Source organism: Lethenteron reissneri, chromosome 4 (assembly GCF_015708825.2).
Source record: "Lethenteron reissneri isolate LAM-NWPU_2019-01 chromosome 4, ASM1570882v1, whole genome shotgun sequence".
NCBI lineage: Eukaryota > Metazoa > Chordata > Hyperoartia > Petromyzontiformes > Petromyzontidae > Lethenteron > Lethenteron reissneri.
The window spans coordinates 9,048,808-9,068,324 of record NC_083782.1 but is presented as its reverse complement, the minus strand read 5'-3'; positions in this window follow the sequence as shown (position 1 = coordinate 9,068,324).

The following is a 19,517-nucleotide window of genomic DNA, read 5'->3' as shown; positions in this document are numbered from 1 at the left end:
GACATCACGTACTCATTTAAGGCTGGGTCGATCTAGGGGTGGCCCAGGACCGGTACAAATATTCGCCACTGTTATTGGCCACGAGCAGGAATTGAACTCGGGTAACTGGGTTCGTACCGCAATGCGTCAACCACTTTTATCCACCGCTCTCACTGTAAAATAGCCACAAACACAAAGATCCCCCGTGTAGCCTTAACAGACTGTCGGGGCAAGTGCTGTTAGCGAGTGGCACCTATGAAGGCCGGCACGGCACACGAGGGGGTGGGTGGCCAGCACCACGCCCGGCCGCTTTTGTCTCCCTAAGTGGCGATGTTTACTACACACCACACCAGGGTACTCACACACACCCTCTCCAGCATGATTAAAATGACATTTCTGACCTTTGACTCCCTGTAAAGCAGTGACGGACCCGAGGTGTCTAAGGGGACCCCCTGAGGGTTGGTGTTTTACCAGAGACGGGCATTGGAGTCGGCGACCAGGGGCAGGAGTAAAAGCCAGATGGGGGTTTTTGTTGCAGTAAAAGCTGAATCTCGGAGGTTGGGTGTCGACTGTTAACGGCGCAGGTTTCAGTACCAGAGACGGGAACCCACGGCTGGCATTGGTGGGGCATCTCTTGCAAGGCGAGGTAACTCTCAAGACATCGTTATGGGTTACTCAATTGTGTGATGAATTTCGATTTGAAGCTTTCGTGCTTGCAGGATTCATCTTCATGGTTCTTTCGGTAAAGTCACGTAGAAGGGAAATAATAAAATAATAAAAATGAAACATAATAAAATAATAATATAATGAATGTTTACACCATTGGAACCTCATTTGCCAGTAAAAAATATGATACTTGGTTTTTTACCCTTCTATCTGGTAACAAAACTGACACCTTTTTTACAAGGAGTCATGTTTGCATAGACCACAATACCTGCGGTCATAATGCAAACAAAAATTATCAGAGTTATGTTTTTTTGCATTATGACTGCAGGTATTGTGGTCTATGCAAACATGACTCCTTGTAAAAAAAGGTGTCAGTTTTGTTGCCAGATAGAAGGGTAAAAAAACAATTATCATAATGAATGTTTTCAACTTGTAATGTGGCGCCACCGCAGCGCGTAGAGAGAGAATGGCGTCAGAGGCACGAGGAGGAACCGCAGACGAGAGGGGGAAGGCAGCAGCCACGCGGGTGAGCCGGTACCAAATTCCTCCCCCCGGCTCTGCGATCCTCTATATATATTAAGGTGTTATTGACCATCTTCTTGGTTCTTTCGGTAAAGTCACGTAGAAGGGAAATAATAAAATAATAAAAATAATAACAAATAATTTTTTATTGCTTTATTATTTTAAAAAATAATAAAACAATACATTTTTTTATTATGTTTTATTATTTTAAAACATAATAAAATGTTATTATGTTTTATAATTTTTATTATTTTATTATTTCCCTTCTACGTGACTTTACCGAAAGAAACAAGAAGATGAATCCCTGCAGTCACGAAATCTTTAAATTGTTATTGACCAATTAATGAGTGTTTATACATGTGGGAGGATACCGGAGCACCCGCAGAAAACTCACGCGTGCGAGGGGACAACGATCAATCCCGTACCTCTGCACCTCCGATAAGCACGGTTGGGCTACGCACGGTACGAAAGAAGTTCAACATACAGATGGAACAGATGGAGTCCACATTTCACTGCACCGCCTTCTCCTGACAAGCCAGAGAGTATGGCACCTCGGCACCCACGGCAAGGCAGAGTTTCACAACACCACTGCTGCACCCACACAGCGCTTGGACTCCAAGGCGGCCGCCCCGGCACCAAAACAAGTTCAAGTTCATGTATTAGGTATAGCCCTGTGAGCCATTCGGCTCTTGAATCGGGTGCAACCGCAACAACAAAAACACATGAACAAAAAAACATCTTAACGCGAATATGTGACTGAGTGCAAACAGAAAATCCAAGAAAAGACAGCAAAATATTGCAGAAAAAATCACCGTACACCAACGCTGTGTGCAAAAATCCCAGTGGGATGCAAATCAAACAACAACAACAACCACAAGACAACTTAGATTAAGGCCATCAGTCTAACTCTGTACTACAACAAACAAACATGGCTAAACCAATACACTTTTCGAAATCACCAAAATAAAGCCATGCAACCAATGAAACAGTGATCATAGGAACTGTGACGGAATTTTCACAATAAATGGCATAAACAACAAATCGGCGAAGGAACTTTTGAAATCGCCACTTGCGCCAGGGAGAGCTCGCGCTTGCCGCAACCGCATCGGCGGCAAACTGCCCAGACGGGCAGCGCGGTGCCCGGCGCATACTCCCGGGGTGACTGATTTCAAGTTTCATTTATTAGGTATAAGCCCTGTGAGCCATGCGGCTCGTGAGTCGGGTGCAACCGCAACAAACAAAATATGAACACAGAACATCCCAAAGCGATGACGCGTAACAGAAACATCCTGGAATAAACCAGCAAATATCCCCCCCCCCGACCCCCCCAAAAAATTATTAAAACGCTGTGTGAAAAAAATCACAATGTGGTGCAAGCCAACAACAACAACCATAAGACAATTTAGATTAACCATATGTTTTCAAATCACTAAAATAAAGCTATAAAAACAATGTAACAACCAACAGTAATCATAGGAACTGTGATTTAAATTGAACAATAAACGATATACATAACACGTATGACCAAACTTGCAGACCGGTGGTGGCGGTGGCAGTGGCGGTGGCGGTGACTTCCCTGCATCCTTCCTAAACGGCTTCCGTGTTTTCCAGTAAACCCTTATCTGCACGGGGGTCGGAGGAGGGGGAGGGGGGAATTTTCCCGCAATGTGCGGTGAAGATTTATCTCTGGCTCACGACCTATTTAGAGCGAGGCGAGCACAGCGGCCACGGATAGGCGAGTAACAAAAATAACGGGGTGATTAATAAAAAAATAATAAAAACAAGTTTGTATTTACGATCCTTCCTGAGGATATGTTCCTGTAGAAAACCAGTCGGGCAAAACGTAAATATCTTCCTGGCCTCTCAATAACAAAAAAAACGAACAAAGAAAACCTGTTGTTATCATCATATTAGTCTTAAGGAGCCTGTTTTTTTATTTTATGTAGAACTTAGAATGGCTATGGGGACACAGCCGGTGCAGGGCAGAAGGATCATAGAAGAGAGTGAGGGGAGAGAATCAATGAACTAAAACGAAAATAAATGTACATTCCCACTTAAGGCGACCTGGCCACAAATGATAGCACAACGATATGGCTTGTGGAAAATTATAGCAGCCCAAATACTCTTAAATGAATGTTGAGTCTAAATGCGTAGGGAGAAACCGGAGGACCTAGAAAAAAATCTACACGACCACGGGGAGAGAGACACGCAAACTCAAAATATTAAACAGCAGGCGTCAGGGTCGGGATCGAACCCACGACCTCCTGCATACCAGGCGAGGTAGTTGACATTTCATAGCCACCGAGGGAGACAGACGCGGCTGGAACATCGCGTCAGCCTCGCCTGCCCTGTCCGTTCCCCTGTTGCCCTTTAGCACTCAGAACTCACTCAATGGAGCCAGAAAAAACAAACATATACAAGATGAAGAATAAAATGTGCAAGATAAAAAAAAACTCGTGAACATTTCATCAAGTTAAATTCACACCGGACATATAATTGAAATCAATAATTGTTGTGTAATGTGAATAATGGCCACTCGCTAAAAACGAATGTATTGACGTTGTATAAATATTCGTGCAATTGAAACCGCAGCGCGCGCGAGTTCATTGGCCTCCTCGGAGCGAGGCTTGCGTACATTGCGGCCAGCCTGCTTGCCCGTGTGACTTGCACCTCTAAGCCGATAGACGCGGGACTCAAATATTCCACTCGATGATTCATGATATCACCTCCCTCCCCCACCCCTCCCGGCTCATGGAAAGTCCAGATGAAATGATCTCTACACTCGCTGATCCAGGACAAATTTTAGTAAAAATAATTTCACCATGATTATTAAAGTGCAATTCCGTGCCGTTTAACAGGTTTTCGTGCAAAAAAAAAACCCCACGCTCGTTTCAACTCGAGGCGGCTCACGAAAGTCCTTCGCTCACAACAGCGTTATGTAACCGGCGGCTATTGTATCTGCCTCTGTAACGCTCGCTGAGACAAACAATACGAATGTGTCCCCCTTCGGCATACAAAAAGCATCTCCCCCAGTCCCGTGAATGGATCACGGGCATAAAAAAACATTCACCGGCACACAGAAACACAGACACCGACCGAGATGAAACCGCGCGCAATTAGCGTGCGCAGCGGAACGACATGTGCAATGAATAGCGAATATTCAGATGAGACGGGGACAAGGGAAGCTAATGTGAAAAAAGCAAAATCGGTTCCGTGCCAGCTGGCAAAGCGTAGAAACAGAGAGGCGATGCCTAACAACCTCATCATTATTTTTCTCTCCGACGTGGTTTTCCGGTTGTACCGCATGTTGCTAGGTGCAATGTCTGACGTTTCGTGCCAGAAGCTTCTTCAGCAACTACCCCGAAAACAACTTTGGAGAGCTATACGGCTAAACCTTGAAAACCTACGCAGCCGTATTAATATCTCGTATACATAAAGGACCATATACAGATCTCTCGCACAACGTTGCTTTCTTGTGATAGCCCATGCGCGTCACGAAAGCGGCGATGAGGTGGGTACATCTGCGGCCTTTATTTGAAGCTCAGCTAAGAGCCTGTTGTGAGGAGGGCTCTTACCAGATAAACATAAATACACCACGCGGCAAACACTTTGCTGGGATAGCAAACAATTCTTAAGGAATCTCTCATACGAAGGCTTTCATCACCAGGATTACCATTCTAGGTTTGAAGCTTTCGTGACTGCAAGGATTCATAGTCTTAGGTTTTTTCGGTAAAGTCACGTAGGTAAAACATAAAAATTAATAAAAGTAAAATAAAATAAAAATCACGACGTTTCGGAGGCAACACAAGCTTCCGTCTTCAGGTGGAACCGTGACTTTACCGAAAAAACCTAAGAATAGAATTACCATTCACAATCGGTTTCGGACGCCCTTAGACCGTGCAGGCATGATATCAATTGGCGCTAGAAACCCTCCGCACATCTGACAAAGACACAAACACGTGAAGCTATCACGTGGCCAAGCGTTTGTTACTCAGAGGAACTGGCTACGCTGAAAAAGCGATCGGGATGGGTTTTTTTGACGGAAAGAACTCGTCATGAATTAAAAACCAGAAGCGACAAATAATAACTTCTTGCCAAAGTGAACATTGACGCTGTTGCCCAACTCCCGCGATAAATTCCACATTTCTATGTGGGGGGGTGGGGGTTGCTTCAGCCTGTTGACTTCCAGGTTGAATGAAATAATGTTGATGGTGGTGTTCCTGTGCAAAGACTAACTCTGGTCATAATAACGTGGAATTTACACTTCGAGGTCAGGGCTGCGAGCCATGATGAGCACCGACTATAATGTTGGTCTCAGAAAGGAGACACTGACATTCATACAGAGGAACTCGCAAAAAATAGTGCGTTTTGTTTTTTCACAATGAATTCCACGTGGAGTGGTGGCGCAGTGGTTAGCGCACTGCTCTACAAGCCCGACAACCTGCCTTCGATTCCCGCCCACGGCTAACATCAGGCGGCGAGTGATTATAATCAATTATCTGAAGCGGTCCTGCACCCACTACCCCCCCCCCCCCCCACCTTCACGAACCGCAATGACCAGCACAGTCAAGTATGGTCAAACAACCCAAGCGACTCACACGCCATGGAGAGAGGGCCTTTATCCAGCAGTAGACCGAAAATAGTGCTGTGAATTATTTCTTCTTTGGAAGTTTCACCCCAAGCTCTGTTGGGCATGGCAAGCACACGCAGCAGTCGCGACTGATTTGTTTTCAGCCAACGTGACCACCGAAAAAAAGATTTGCGTTTCAGGAAGAAACGAAAACGATGAATGTGGAACTTATTCACAAAATGGCCCTAATACCATGTGCCTCACAGAAATTAATTTCCAAGCTGGTGTCTAAAAACATTGTTCTGGTGTTCATTAAGCAACGGATGGCGGTCTCCCGAAACCATGTCGACCACGTGGGGGTATTATTTGCCCATACTCCACCACGCTGCCACGTGCGTTTTGATGATGAAGCAGCAGCAGCGGCTGCAGCGGCAAAGGCGGCGGAGCGTAGGACTGGGAATCCAACTTGGGTGGACGGGGTTCCCAACCACTAGCCCCACCGCTCCTCCTCGCGTGAGCTTTGCAGTTATCTCAACCAGCGGCAGAGCGGTTGGGTTTAGCGAACGCGAAACGCTTTGGATTTGCACACCGCTGTACTTGGGATTGCTGGCAATGTTTTTAGGGTTTTTGTTTCGTGGTTGTAACCAGGGCCGTATTATCCAATAGGCTACAGCAGGCACCGTGCCAATGGCCTACGAAAACTAAAGGGCCTGCAAAACAAACATTTGTACCATGTTTTTTTGATGATAAAACAATGTAACCAAGATATGTTCTCGAATAAATATATTTATATAGCAAGGATCGGCACACGGTGTTTCAAATTAAATCTGCTTTTCTGCGGCACACGGCGCGCTCCCATCGAATGAGGGCACAGACTAAATAATGAACGTACCAGCAGTAACGACATCTGTTCAGCGGCTGGACGAAGTACCGAGTGACACAAGCGGAGTGACAGAGGTGGCGGCAGTAACAACAAGTAGCAGTACCAACTTTAGAAACGTATCAATGAAGGCATACGAAACAGAAGTGCCTAGGTTCTAGATTTGAAGCTTTCGTGACTGCAAGGATTCATATTCTTAGGTTTTTTCGGTAAAGTCACGTAGGTAAAATATTAAAATTAATAAAAGTAAAATAAAAATAAAATAAAAATCACAACGTTTCGGAGGCAACACAAGCTTCCGTCTTCAGGTGGGACACTTGATACAGCTATCGTGCTGTGACGGTCCCACCTGAAGACGGAAGCTTGTGTTGCCTCCGAAACGTCGTGATTTTTATTTTATTTAAATTTTACTTTCATTGATTTTAATTTTTTACCTACGTGACTTTACCGAAAAAACCCAAGAATAGAAGTGCCTAGGGCCTACGAGAACCCTAATCCGGCCCTGGTTGTAACCCTTCTGAGCCACCAAGCCACCAACGAAGCCACAGACCAACCCAAAGAGCTTTAATCAAGTCGCCAATCTTTGACCAGCAGCATTTAAAACAACACGACCTTTCATTCACAATTCCTGAGCCCCACTTCATTGCTTTTGAAGCAGACGACAAAATAAGTATTTTTCTTCTTGGTTCTTTCGGTAAAGTCACGTAGAAGGGAAATTAGAAAATAATAAAAATAAAACAATAAATAATTCTCACGACGTTTCGGCCACAACGCAAGCAGCCGTCCTCAGGTGAAGAACAGGTCTGTCTTTCCGAATTATTTTATTATGTTTTATTTTTATTATTTTATTATTTCCCTTCTACGTGACTTTACCGAAAGAACCATGAAGATGAATCCCTGCAGTCACGAAAGCTTTAAATCGAAATTTAAGAGGTATTTTTTCCATCAAACCTCACAACATAAACCCACCCGCCATCTCTTTGGCAGCGCAAAAAAAAAACACACAGTGGGTTCGTTTCACGTGATACATTTGAACCAACAACAACAAAAACGCGGACCAAAAAACAGCGGGCTGGCAATTGGCCGCTCTTTGTTGAATGCCATGAGTCACAATTGGGAATAGGAAGAAGGAACCCATGCTCACGATCTTTGCGCTAAGATATCGTAAACTTTCCGTTATTGTGCCCAACGCATTTCGTTTGAAACGTGCGGGGATTTAGTTTTTTTTACTTCCACCCCCACCGTGACGCAATTCGAGGACGGAGTGACGAAAAATGATTCTTGGAATTTTGCAGAACAAAACCAAACAGTTGAGACCGAATCTCTCCCGGCAAGGATCCGTAAGCGCCGTGCAGTGTTCCCCACTTGCAGAGATCTTAACTTGCCTGCATTGCAACAGCCTCGCTTCGCTGTCTTAGCGGTCGGCTACGTACGGCGCGAAACGTGTTCAACATCGATACATCTCCATATATATACAAGGCAAAGTTGTGATTATGTGTGTCTGTTCAAAATGTTTAGCGCACTTCCCGACATGCAACAAACTGGAAATTTGCCATGTGAGTACTTTCCAGACTGTACACCATGCACACATTATAAAAATACACTTTTTTGGGGGGGGGGGGGGGCACAATAATGCATATATTTTTTGCACAGCAAGTGAGCTGTGACGTCAAATCTGTCATGTGACCCGCGCATATGAAAGCGTAACGCATTGTAGTATAGTGGTTAGCGCTACGCTGCGCTACGAACCCGGCGACCCGAGTTCGATTCCCGCTCACGGCCACCACCGGTGACGATCATTGCAACCGCTCCTGGGCCTCCCCTAGGTCGACTCAGCCTCAAACGAGTAACTGGTGTGGTGTGTGAACATCGCCACTGGGGAGACAAAGGCGGCCGGGCGTGGTGCTGTCACCCACCCCCTCGTACAACATACGTGAAGACGAAGCATCTATTTTTTTGCGGACGATTAATTGCACCCATCTCGGCAGCAGGTTACGCAATGCTATCAGTGAACATTGAGTGAACAAATTGTCCCCGGGCGGGTGTCGTCGTGTCATCGTGTTATGTAAGCGTCTGGATCTTAAGTGGCCTTGTTGTTCATGTAAGCGCGCACCCATGACTCACGCGCTCGGTCTCGCGATTATTTATATTCTCACTCGGCACACAGCAGAGCCCATGTGTATGGTTTTTTCTCTCTCTCCTCTTCTCTTCCTAATTGCTGCTATGTACCGTTCATTCTCGAGCTCGACTCGTAACGTGTGTGTCCACTTCACTCGTTTGTGTGCAAGAGGTGCGTTGGCCACGTTGCAGGTGCGGCGATTCGAGAGAGAGGGGCCGTTCATAAATGACGTCACGCTATTTTGGGGAGGGTGGGGAGGGGCTGGGTGGGGAGGGTGGGGCAGGGTGGGGAGGGGCTGGGTGGGGAAAGTGTGGAGCGGCTGGGTGGTGAGGGTGGGGAGGGGCTGGGTATGGAGGGTGGGGCTGGGTGGGGGGTGGGGCTGGGTGGGGAGGGGCTGGTCAACCCTTGGTGCCCTTATAAAATTCAACGTTTAACCTACTCACGCCGGCTTGTGCCCGCCCTCACAGTCGGGCATATTTGCGGAATACACCACGCCGCCGTTGTCTCTGGTCATTGACCGAGCAACCCAACGTTCCTACCAGCTCCCTCCACAGCAGGAATGTGTTTAATTTCAGCAGGAGCAGTCCGGAACGCTGTTCTGGGAAAAAAAAAAACATTAAACTGTTTCGCCCAAAACCACAACCAACCACGCCTTACGCTGTCCTCGTGAATAGCGCTGCGGCGTGCGATGGTGGCATGTACAGCACACGCATGCAAAGTTCGTTTGGGGTTACCATCTGGTTAATAAGCTATCCAGATGTCCTAATGCCGTGGTTCTTAACCTGCGGTGTACGGCACTCCCTGGGGGCGCGAGATGCCCTTTCTGAGTGTGCGAGACGTGGCCAGATTTCTTTTTTTGAAAGGTAGATCATTAAAAACACACATTGAACACGGGCACGTAAGTACAACTACTTTTTCTTCTTGGTTCTTTCGGTAAAGTCACGTAGAAGGGAAATAATAAAATCATAAAAATTAACATAATAAAATCCAATTCTCACGATGTTTCGGCCACAACGCAAGCAGCCGTCTTCAGGTGAAGAACAGGTCTGTCGGAAAGACAGCGTCTGAATGACAGACCTGTTCTTCACCCGAGGACAGTTGCTTGCGTTGTGGCCGAAACGTCGTGAGAATTGTATTTTATTATGTTTTATTTTTATCATTTTATTATTTCCCTTCTACGTGACTTTACCGAAAGAACCAAGAAGACGAATCCCTGCAGTCACGAAAGCTTTAAATCGAAAAATACAACTACTTTGTCCAATCAAAGCTGTGTGTTTATTAACATGACGAATGTTTTAACGATTGCAGACTTCGGTAGATGTTACGAACCACTCGGCTAAGGGATGCGCAATATCTAGGATTGTAGGATGGACAACTCTATACACCTCGTGCTGCAGGTGTAACGCCTGATGCAGATAATCGCGACTCAAAGCCAGCCGAGCAGCGTTCCACAAATGTTGTTTTACAAATGAGCCTTTTTTTTTACGATTTACCTGAGACTGCTCTTGGTGGGCCGTCACTTGGCGATCAGGGAAGGATGGCAAAACGTTTACATTTTAAGCCACTGAATTTGTCCACCGTGGCAGAGCAATCAACATCCGTCAGGGTGAAGCTAGTTGTAATTACTGGCGAAACGTCGCACTCAGATTGTAAATGTTGTGGCTTTGCTCTCCAACACACCGGTTAGTGCTGTACTAGTGACGAATTGGCAAGTTCTGTTCACGTGACAGCCCTTACTAGTTGGCCGTGTCGGGTGGTGGCGGGTTTAACAACAAGTTTATATTTGCGCGATCTAACCCAAGAAACCTGTATTATGGATGACATTGGTCGCGAGAGCCTCCTACGTGTTAATCCGTAAGGTTACGAGTTCGAAACCAGGTCACGAGACACCTCTGGCCCATAATGGCTTTCCGGACAGATTAAACGAGGAACACTTTGTGGAAAGTCAACAGCTTGTTATTCCAAAATAAATAAAAATAGATGGTTCCTATTCTTTGATTCTTTCGGTAAAGTCACGTAGATAGAAAACATAATAATAAAAATAAAGTGAATAAAAATACCACGATGTTTCGATCGCAACACTAGCGGTCGTCATCAGGTAAAGGGGTTAGCCTCTAAAGGCAAACTGTTTATAAAGGTTTGGAGATGGGCGTAGCCCAAGTGTATCAGCAGCACCAGCAGCATGGGCAGGGCAGCAATGCCAATGCAGCAGCAATGCCAATGCAGCAGCAATGTCAATGCAGCAGCAACGCCAATGCAGCAGCAATGCCAATGCAGCAGCAATGCCAATGCAGCAGCAATGTCAATGCAGCAGCAACGCCAATGCAGCAGCAATGCCAATGCAGCAGCAATGCCAATGCAGCAGCAATGCCAATGCAGCAGCAATGTCAATGCAGCAGCAATGCCAATGCAGCAGCAATGTCAATGCAGCAGCAACGCCAATGCAGCAGCAATGCCAATGCAGCAGCAATGCCAATGCAGCAGCAATGCCAATGCAGCAGCAATGCAAATGCAGCAGCAACGCCAATGCAGCAGCAATGCAAATGCAGCAGCAACGCCAATGCAGCAGCAATGCCAATGCAGCAACAATGCCAATGCAGCAGCAATGTCAATGCAGCAGCATTACCAATGCAGCAGCAATGCCAATGCAGCAGCAATGCCAATGCAGCAGCAATGCCAATGCAGCAGCAATGCTAATGCAGCGGTAATGCTAATGCAGCAGCAATGCCAATGCAGCAGCAATGCCAATGCAGCAGCGATGCCAATGCAGCAGAAATGCCAATGCAGCAGCAATGCCAATGCAGCAGCGATGCCAATGCAGCAGCAATGCCAATGCAGCAGCAATGCCAATGCAGCAGCATTGCCAATGCAGCAACAATGCCAATGCAGCAAAGGGCCGCCAGGAAATCCCTGCACCCCGCTCCACACAGCACACTGCTGACGGTGGCGGTTGACAAGAAAACACAAGTCATGACCCAAAGTGGTTGAAGACATCTTTCCAATGATTGCTGAGTAACCATCCTCCGGTTGAAATTGTGTCTGTGTCTGTATATATGGATGGCCTCGTGAGATGGTTCCTGCCATGAAAAAACTTAGAATTTCCAACCACTTGCTCAAGGCCCGCCAATGGAGATGTGCAGTGTCCAGGTTGACATCTGATTCAGTGAGGTGCTGCCGTCGATTTTCTCGCTGGTGGCTACACGCGCCTGTACCCCATCATGGCCAAGGCATAGAGATCACTATATCCTGGCTTGCCGTGGTATGGGTGTACCGTAAAGCAAGTGGGTTAATATCCATCCGTGTTCCATCTGCATGGGGATTGAGTGTTACCCCCAAACCCACCCGCCACTTTGCATGCGTGAGTTTTCTTTGGGCAACTCCGATTTACTCACACGTGTATAAACAATCATTAACGGAGTTGGCCAAACATCCTCAACACAAATGGGCCTGCAGATCTTGGGCAATTGTTGATGCCAGTTCTGGATGCCTTTCCTCCCACTGGCCTGTTTTGTTTCCTGTGGCTGCATGTGAGAGAAGGAAAAAAAACTCCCTGCATTACAAACTTTACAGCATTTTGAGATGCAGTTTGAATGACTTACTTTGTATAAACATTAAGAATTATTATTAAAACCTGAACGCTGGCAACAAGACCATCCTGCTACATTGGAAATGTATTTTTCTTAAATGTTAATTAGAACCGATTTCAATCAGCCCGAAAATATTTCCGCTAAAATTACTATTTACCCGATAAGTTATCAGCTATAGTCAAATAACCCTCGTTCAAACCTTACCCCAGGCACGTTGCATATTGTCTGCTGATGAACTGTAAACGAAGAGGAATAATAATAATAATAATGCAGCAGTGATACTAAAACTCATCAATGCAAAACGAACTTTCCAGAAAGATCTCTATTCTTACGAGAAGCCAAGTGTTCCGTTTATATTCCCAGTGGGTCACTTTTGCTTTTGGTTTTATAATCGTTTCAGGGCAATCTGTATCGATTTTTTGAGATGACCACTCAGATGGAGTGTTTCGGCAATCTATCGGGTTTTTGATCACAGTGGAATTCAACTTCTGAGAAAAAGGGCCCGATCATTGGCATGCAGAAAAGGCTGCAGATGAATCAGCGGCAGCTGCATTTGTTTGGTTCACTATCAGTGCAATTTCACCTCTAGGGTGCTAATGATTCATTACAATAAAAAAACATTTATTACTTACCAGGTAAGGCCTACTGAGTTGAATTGCTCTTTTTCAGAAGCGACCTGGCCATAGATGATACAAAAAGCCTCAGAATTGCGTGTTTTTTTTTCAGAAATGAAAGGTCAAAAGTAAATCATGTAGGACCCTCCAACATGGCCCGTCGTTTTAGAATGGCAATTAAAAATGTGTGAAAGTGCTTAGCACTGCACAAACATAAAACGTTAATTCTAGATTTGAAGCTTTCGTGACTGCAAAGATTCATATTCTTAGGTTTTTTCGGTTAAGTCACGTAAGTAAAACATCAAAATAAAAATAAAATAAAAAATAAAAAATAAAAAATCACGACGTTTCGGAGGCAACACAAGTCTCCGTCATCAGGTGGGACCGTCACAGCCGGATTAGCTGCATCAAGTGAGGCTCACTTGATGCAGCTTTTATTTTATTTTTATTTTGATGTTTTACTTACGTGACTTAACCGAAAAAACCTAAGAATATAAAACGTTAAGTTGTTATACACCCGTCCGTTTGTCTGGCTGCCTCTCTCCTCAGCTGAAACGAGGCTGTTGCAGGATGGATCGATCGCCGTCCATACCCTGTCGATATAAATGCTCAAGTTCCGATGGGAAACGCTTGGCTGAAATATCACAAAGACGTTGTTCACGTTCATCAAGATAAGACGCGTGCCTCCACTGTCAAGAAGGTAATCACAAATGAAAAACCTATATGTGTAGTATCACAGTCCCACACACACACACAGGCTGTTGCCAGGGGCTGTCTGATAAGGATTTTAAAGCGTTGTTACATTTTACATTTGTACAGTATTAAACTAAATTTTACGATTTTTGTTTTAACATGCAAGGCCCACTGATCTTTTTCAGAAGCGACCTGGATACAAAGGATAGTCCAATGAAGTGGCTTATCGGGTGGAAATTTACAGCAGGCAAATACACGAAACGCGTGACGTTGATTCTAAATGTGGAGGGGAAAACCGAAGGACCCGGAGAAAAATCCACGCGACCACAGGGAGAACGTGCAAACTCCAAATATCAAGAGTTGGGATCGAACCCATGCCTCCTGTATACCAGGTGAGGGAGTTAACATCTCGCCACCGTGATCTTGTTCTTCTGGGGTTTAATATTTCCCTAAATTGTCTCAGGCCAAGGAGATCTGACCCAGACGCTGGGTCTGGCCGTGGACAAGGTGCTAACATTTGGGGATTCATTGCAATGGCAATGATGGAGTTCTCGCCCGGCGAGGGCTGACAATGGTTGGATACGACTGATGCGTGACGCTTCACGCCCGAGGCTGGCTCGAATCCAACGTGGATGAAAATCATAACCTTCCGTGGGAGTGAAATCAAAATCAACAAATGTTCGTAAAAACACATCCCAACAAGGCACCGCGCCTTTGGTTGGCAAAAAAAAAGCTATCCGTTATCAAATGCGTGACTCAAAATATCCGGCCTCATTACGGTCGCGAGTAATGTAATCACACGAGTCATTATTTAATCAACTGCGCCTTGGAAGTGCTCATTGGTGAGCGCGTGCCGAAGTCGGTTCTGCTGCAAGATGTAAAAAGCAACTCAGACATTATTGCAGCTGGTCAGGCCCCCGTTGAGCTACGGTGGCGAGATGTTAACTACCTCGCCTGGTATACAGGAGGTCGAGGGTTCGATCCCGATCCCGATCACGACCCTGACACTTGTATATTTGGATATTTTTAGGTTTTTTCGGTAAAGTCACGTAGGTACAACATTAAAATTAATAAAAAATAAAATAAAAATCACGACGTTTCGGAGGCAACACAAGCTTCCGTCTTCAGATGGAACCGTTACAGCACGATAGCTGTATCAAGTGAGAGAAATTCCAAGAACACAGTCCTTGTATATATACTGGTTGAGGGTGGGAGGAGCCAAGGTAGGCCCTGGATATTATTTTTGTGAGGTTCGGTGCGGCTGAAGCACGCTGTTAGGAATGAGCCTTTGTTGTGTTATTTTACTTTTATTAATTTAAATTTTTTACCTACGTGACTTTACCGAAGAAACCAAGAAGATGAATCCCTGCAGTCACGAAAGCTTTAAATCGATATTTATTTTTATTTTATTATTTCCATTCTACGTGACTTTACCGAAAGAACCAAGAATATGAATCCCTGCAGTCACGAAAGCTTTACATCGATATTTATTTTTATTTTATTATTTCTATTCTACGTGACTTTACCGAAAGAACCTAAGAATATGAATCCTTGCAGTCACGAAAGCTTCAAATCTATAATGTATATTTGGAGTTTGAATCTTCTTGCCGTGGTCACGTGGATTTTTCTCCAGGCCCCTTCGTCTTTTCTCTCCACATTCAGAATCGACATGCGCTTACAATATTTGGCTGCCATAAATGGTCCTCATGATTAGCCACTTCGTTGGGCTATCACTCGTGGCCAGGTGGCGGCTTCTGAAAAATAACGATATAGCTCAGTGGTGAAATAAAAATCATATTTTTTCATAGTTTAGGAGTTTTAGTTTAGCTCAGCAGCTGTTTCAAAGACCACCAACAGCCCAAGTCTGCTGGCAACGGCGGCAGTTGCAGGACGTTGCAGGGAGGGATTGTGTAAACTAACCAGAGCAAAAGCAACACATTATTTACATGAAACTAATGTGAAACGTACTGCAAATGTGATATTAAATCAAACGCGTTTATATACACACGTACCCTGTTTCCTCAGGCGCGAGGCAAACGTGTAGGCATGCAATACATACTTTTGTGTGTAAAAGTTAGTTTTAATGATGCTGGATGAATTCATATTGAGTTTCCATCACATTTACAAGAAATTGAAGCCCCTGTTTGAGGAATGAATAGCTGGATGGTGAGTGAGGCAAGCCTCTGAGTCAGTTATAGCATAAAGTCGAAGGTGGAATTCCCATCACCGTCACTGGTCATGTTTATGGAGAACTGTCAGTACATGTCACCTCTAAAGTGTATATTCAAGATCGAGTGGAAAAGATTCGGCTATTCTGACACGGACACTTAACGGCAGTGGAAATTACACATTCCTCTGACGAGGACCAGCCGCCCTCCATTATGTAAACCATTATTGACTTGACACTAAGTTGTTCTAATTTTTTTTATCAACCCTTAGGGAACTGATCCATTGCATTGCAGGACCACGAGGGAAGGTAACGGTTTTGGGAGAATGCCACCCAGCAATGGATTCATTATTACCGACGGTGAGAGGGATGATTGTGGTGAATTTACCCTCTTAACCGGAATTTAAATTTAAATCCTTCCACATGTGAGCCGGGCACTTGCCCGCGCCACATACCCTAGGCCATCCCGTAAATAGTTATCCATTAGCTGGAATCAAACCGTCAACTCCATGCCAACTAGCTAAGAGGCAAGTGTGCTCACCACTTGACCGTGGAGCCCCTCCTATTGGCACGAGCAAACTCATGTTGCGCTCGCTTTGAAGCATGATGTCTAAAAGCATATCTAAGCAGAGCGCCGTGTGTTCCATGTCCTCCACGTGTGAATAACAAAAATATGTTGAGTGCATGGGCCTCCTGGCTATCCAGACCCATATTATCCAGCAGTATTTAAATGAGCAAACATGGAACCAGTTTCGATTTTCTGAGTCTCATCTGGGTCTCATCAGCAGTGTGGTCCGTTAAAATGACACCGGGTTACCCGATGATATTGGCAAGAGCACTCCATCTAAACTGCAGCGGGGACCCCCTGTTCGATACTTAGGGCCAATAGTTGTATATTGTTAGCTTGTGGAGGAAGTTCGATATTGTTGGTGGTGGTGTTAATGTTGTAGCTACCAAGCTACCATCGTTAAAGCTGCATGCGAGCCCAACAACAGCATCATCATCATCTTCTCCGCATGCCTGCTCAGGAACATTCAAACAAAATGACTGCAAGTACGATCTTGAGATAAAAAATACCCCAAACCTGTAGAAAATGTGTCGTGCTGAATACATTTAATAAATCAAGATGTGTACATTTTCAGGAAAAATATAAATACAGCAAAAATAGATGAACTATTATTCATCACATGAAGTGACAGTGACCCCTTGCCATAGAATGTGTGCGGCAGTGATCCTGAGGCCCGTGGTGGAAATTCCACATTTTTATGGTAGGGTCAGGTCCCTGTGTGCACAACAGCTGCAGCCACTTGGTTCAGCCTTATCAAGTGGTGCTGATTTTACTCACCCTAGATGATTGATTCGTCATCATCATCATCATCATAATTGTAATGATGATGTTGGTGATACAAAACTGGCTGGGATTGGAACTCACAATCTCATGTGAGTCGATGATGATGATTTGACTCTGGGCTAAACATTCTAAACCATAATGACGAATCGCTAAAATTTCCCAATACTCTTAACCGCTGAGCTACCTTTATTGGAGGCATATGTTTTTGTCACTGGAGACTTTGACCAAATCCTTCCACGACCACCAGTGCCTCCCACCTACATGATCATGCAGCAAATGCCACCGTTCTGTGATAGCCCGGTGCGCTATGACGCCACTCAAAGACATCTGGGGGGTGATCGTGGACACTAAATATGCTAAATTCCTCTTGATATGCAAATTCCTTTGTCAAGGCGCCCCTTCCCCCCTCCAACCCAGCTTAAATATACGCTGCCAAGCATGGTGGTGCCCATTCAGACTCTGTCTTCCCGACAGACGCTGTTCTTCACCTGAGGACGGCTGCTTGCGTTGTGGCCGAAACGTCGTGAGAATTATTTTATTATGTTTTATTTTTACTATTTTATTACTTCCCTTCTACGTGACTTTACCGAAAGAACCAAGAAGAAAAAAAAGCCTGTCCTTTAGGCCCCACATGAAACAGATCTGTGTGAAGACTGGATCAGGTATTGCACTGCTTCAGAAACTTTCAGGAACGGTCCTGGGGTGCCTCGGCTGATGCTCTGCGAACTGTTGCCCTCTCATCTACTCAGTGGCAGTCACCGCGTGCCAGCCTGGTCTGGGAGCTCGTACACAACACAGCTAGATGCGCAATTAGATAAGCCAATGTGCGTCATAACGGGAACACTGCAACCAACACCAATCCCCTGGCTCCCTGTTCTGGTGAATATTATGCCACCAAATATCCGCAGAGACATGCTAACCGCAAGGGAGTTTACGCGCTTTCTTGCCAACGACAACCACCCACAATCATCGTCAACCAAGACCTCAACAATGTACCTCACCACCGACTCAAGTGCCGATCCCCCTTCTAGGATCACGCTAGAAACTCTCCCAGATCCAGAAGAACGCCGGTGAACCGAGCGGACTTGGACTTGCATAACAATGACTTTGTCCCACCTCTGCTACGCACATCCCCTTCATGAACGGCAAATGTAAAAACAAGCCAGAGGAGAGTGCGACTGTGGCCATGCAACCAAAACTATGGATCGGAGAGAGTAAACCACTGTAGTGTCAGCTCCTTCAACGGAAGAAAACACTGGTCAACACACTTTTTCTGGCAGAAGGTATTCCAACGGTTCTAATGTAATTTTGGGGTGCTGATTCCAAATCTGGCATCAGTTTTTGTCTATCACTTTAGGTTTTTGAGATATCAAATATTGCATTTTCTATAAAAACTGCAGAAGAAAAATATTAAATAAATGTGGATATCTACATAAAATTATATTATAAACACACTATCCTAAAAATACAGCACCATATTTTAACACTAAAGCAGTCACCGACTCGCAACAACTTGACAATCATAAGTGACAGAGTTAATTTCGGGTAAAATCAATGAAAATGGGGTATGCCGATAGCACAAAAAATTAACCCGTAAAAACAAAGTTTTTCACTCTAAATACTTTATATGCGTGGCGGCTAGAGTCTTCTCGTCCTCTGGATTGAGATGGCTGCCACCTATGGGTCAGATGATTGTCTGCCAGTATTAAGCAATTGGTAATTAAATATTTAAAAACATTTTCCTAAACAGTGTAAAATTTTGGAAAAAAAAATTCACGAACATTAATTGTCACGCACAACGAGTCTGTGTGCAAAATGTCAGCTCAATTGGATCACGGGAAGTGGGTTAAAAAACGGCCGAAAGATTTGCACGGTCGTAAGCAAGCAAGCACGCAAGCACGCAAGCAAGCAAGCAAGCGAACTTAATATAAAGGATTTAAAAATGAGATGCGATAGAGCAAATCTGAGATCAGATTTGGAATCAGCACCCTGAAATTAGTCTAAAACAGCTGCAAAAGTCCAGGCCAGAATTTGGTTTTTGTTGACCAGTGAAATCAAAATTACACGAACTCTCTCCTGAAGCCCTATCGTGGCCAGCCAGACCTTGGCCATGGACATAAAGCTTCTGAGCAATATTGCCACGGTGCACAAGAGTAAAATAGCATCTTAATTAAAACAAATGTACGTATTAAAGAAGTCAATGAACAACTTTGCTGGCCACTTGTCGCTTTTCAAAACAGGACCAGCGGCGGTAAGCGTCAACTCGGCGTTTCCGACCGCACGCCTTGTACCAAAGGATGGCGGAGTGAGAAATAAGTATAACCCGTAAAAACAAAGTTTTTCACTCTAAATCCTTTATATGCGTGGCG